Genomic DNA, 3,519 nt, shown 5'->3' on the forward strand with positions numbered 1-3,519 from the left:
AAGTAACGAATCGCCTTGGGGTAAGAAGGGCGGTCGTTACACAGATGAGCCAGATGGCTACTACACTCAGTCAGCTTCAATCTCAAGGGTCCAGTCAATTTCCATCTCAGTCCATTCCAAATCCCAAAGGAAATGTGCGCACTATTTCCCTCAGAAGTGGTAAGACTGTTCTAAATCCTGTTCTTCCTACACCTTCCTCTTTTCAGCCACCAGTCACAGTTTCTGAGGAAGACATGGAGTAGGAACCACCACCAGATTCAAGCCCACAAGTCCCAGTGTCAATTCCATTTCCCTTGTTGAAGGTCATTAAGCACATTCCAAAATATGCTAAGTTTTTTAAAGATCTTTGTGTTCATAAGAGGAAGCTCAAAGGTAATGAACTGGTGAGTATGGGATAGAATGTATCAGCTCTGATTCAACCAATGCCTCCAAAATGTAAAGATCCAGGAGTGTTTACCATACCTTGTGTGATTGGAGAATGCAGCTTTTCAAATGCTATGTTCGATCTTGGTGCATCTATTAATGTTATGCCTAAGTTTGTGTTCTTAGCACTTGGTATTGGTCCATTGCAACCTACAGGGGTAATCATTCATTTGGCCAACCGCAGCTTAGCTCATCCAGCAGGTGTCATTGAAGATGTCTTAGTGAAGGAGAAGGATTTGATTTTCTCAGCAGACTTCTACATTCTTGATATAGAGGGAGATACATCTTCAGGCCAAACTCCACTGATATTAGGTAGACCGTTCCTCAAGACTGCAAGAACAAAGATTGATGTGCATGCAGGAACACTTACTATGGAGTTTGATGACACAGTGGTACAATTCAGCATACTTGAAGCGATGAGGTACCCTGAAGAAGATCATTCACTGCTTGGTATTAATATTCTTGATGAGTTGGATTGTGATGCAGATACCACATTGATTGATATAGATACCGACTCTGAGGTAATAGATGATGCTTCTCATTGTATGCTTGATGACATTAATGATGCTTGTGTAGGCATTTCAGTATTGGAAGCAGGTCCTGAAAAATGCTTCCCTCTCTTATTCAACCTCCAAAGCTGGAATTAAAACCCTTACCAGATCATTTGAAGTATGCTTACTTGGGAAAAGAGGAGGAGTTACCAGTCATCATTGCCAAGAACCTAGAGGCAGATTAGGAGACAAGGTTGTTGGGTATGCTAAGGCATTACTAGAAGGCCATAGGATGGACCATTGTAGATATTCCTGGCCTAAGTCCCTCCTTATGAATGCATAGGATCTTCTTGGAGGAGGATAAGAACCCAGTGCGGCAACCACAAAGAAGACTGATTCCCTTGCTTTCGGAAGTGGTGAAGATAGAAATTCAGAAGTTGTTGCAAGCAGGTATCATTTATCCCATTTCTGATAGTTAGTGGGTAAGCCCAGTGTAGGTTGTGCCAAAGAAATCTGGGATGACAGTGATTGTAAGCAAGGATAATGAGATGATTTCCACAAGAGTTCAAAATTCATGGAGAGTGTGCATAGATTACAGGAAGCTAAATCAGGCTACAAGGAAGGATCATTTCCCATTACCTTTTATTGATCAAATGTTGGAGAGGTTGGCGGAAAAGACTCACTATTGCTTCCTAGATGGTTATTCTGGACCAACTTCTGCACTGAACATCTACTTTATTAGTCCATAATTTTACATTCACTTTTTTACTTAAATTCTTAGGACAGTAAAAGTTTACCATTCCTAACATCCTTTGTAAAAGCGAAAACTCCCTCTCATAAGAGGGGAGTTTAATAGTGAATTAGTTGTTGAAAATAGTTAAGGATCATGGGCCTTGGAGTAGCAACCTGTGGTTGTGAAACAAGTAAATATAAGTGTTAGCTTATTTTTTCTACTGCATTTCTTACTTTGATTTTTCGTAAGTTTTCTGAACGAGCGAAAAAGCGACGAACGTACTATTCACCCCCTCTAGCGCTCAACTCGATCCTATAGTTTCTCCACCTTCGGATCGTTTCTGACAAAGAGATTTTTTACTAGTACTTTCATAGTCTTGGATTAAAAACCTGAGGGTTGTAACCAAGTAAATATCCTTCCTTATAACTTCTTTTATAGTATATTTCTATTTTAATTAGTGTATCATTGCTAAAATGTTAGCAAAAGAAAAAGGTCGCTTTTATTGTAGGTCGTTATTCACCATCCCCTCAACGATCTACGAACAGCTTCCGCTGCACCAACACCTTAGTCATGTTTCCAACTCCTAGTTCCTGCAATATATACATACATCAAACAAGCACACAACCTAAGTCTAACTGTAGTCTGTTTCACCTACTAGGCTTGCCTAAATCTTACCCTGTAGGTCTAGCCTACTAGGCTTACCTACGAGTTACTCCCCTAGGATTTTCTTTTGTCAAATATTCAATTACCCTTGACCTTCTTAGGCTTACTCTTGTCTAATCTCTAGTTAAGACTAGTCACTCAGTAGACTTCCCACCAGCCAAACATCCAGTCACCCTGAATCTGCTTGAACTTCTTACTCAACATTCGATCCTCTAACCTCCTAGGACATTCCTTTCAATGCCCGGTCCTTGCTAACCCATCGACCTGCTAGATGTCCGGTCCATTGACCTGCCTAGACTCTCCACCTGGTGCCCTCGATCTGTCAAGTTTTCCTTACCTAATCCCACTAACAAGAACTTCCTTGCCTAGCCTCCAACTAGGACTTCCCTTGCTAGTCATCTGGTCAACTTTAACCTAACTAGACTTTACTCATATCTAAACATTAGATCCTGTTTGGATCAACCCTTAGTCAAACTAACCAAATCTAGGTATATTGTCAAACATCAAAATCCTAGAGACAGACCTATGTGCGTTTTAAAATTTTATTTCACTAAACAAGCATCGGAAGTGTAGTAATCTATATTATTACAATTTACTCATAAAAAATACATGAGAATATACACGCATACAGACATAATCATAAAAAAACTACATAAGTAAATTATACATGTTGGATAATGCGAAGTGGAAACGACATCAACTAATAACCATTAGAAAGATTGCCTCTACTTGTATCCACTCGAGATCTCCTCGAGATGACTTCACTAAGTCACATGTTGTGTCTCCCTTTCGATACTAGTTGAAGGGAGGAGACGAAGTGATCTAAGAGAGAACTTACGATTTGATTCGGTATCTAATGGCTTACAGCAATCCGATGATATGAATCGAACTGAATGGAGGTGCTTAAGCCACCGTTCAAAGGTCAGACGGTTCATTATCAATGAGGGACAACAAGACCAATGGCATGGGAGTTGCAGCAACAATAATTGCTTGTTGGAATAATAGCTAAGGATAGAGGAAGGAGGATCAAAGGTCGGACAGTTCACTACGACGAGGGACAACAAGACTAATGGCATGGGAGTTCCAACAATAATAATTGCTCATCGGAATAATAGCCAAGGACAGAGGAAGAAGGATACCTTGCAGTGGAAAGACAATCATTGCTTCTCCACTTACTCGGTGCTGCAAGCACCACTGATTGGTGCTCCC

General features: G+C 40.5%; 1 pseudogene; it reads left to right on the forward strand.

Moving 5' to 3' along the window:
- The first annotated feature begins 53 nt into the window (after window positions 1-53).
- On the forward strand, window positions 54-1,663 carry LOC141834419 (uncharacterized; annotated as a pseudogene).
- Window positions 1,664-3,519: the final 1,856 nt, after the last annotated feature.

Source organism: Curcuma longa, chromosome 9 (assembly GCF_044706935.1).
Source record: "Curcuma longa cultivar G26 ecotype Majalengka, Jawa Barat chromosome 9, ITB_CL_G26_1.1, whole genome shotgun sequence".
Lineage (NCBI taxonomy): Eukaryota > Viridiplantae > Streptophyta > Magnoliopsida > Zingiberales > Zingiberaceae > Curcuma > Curcuma longa.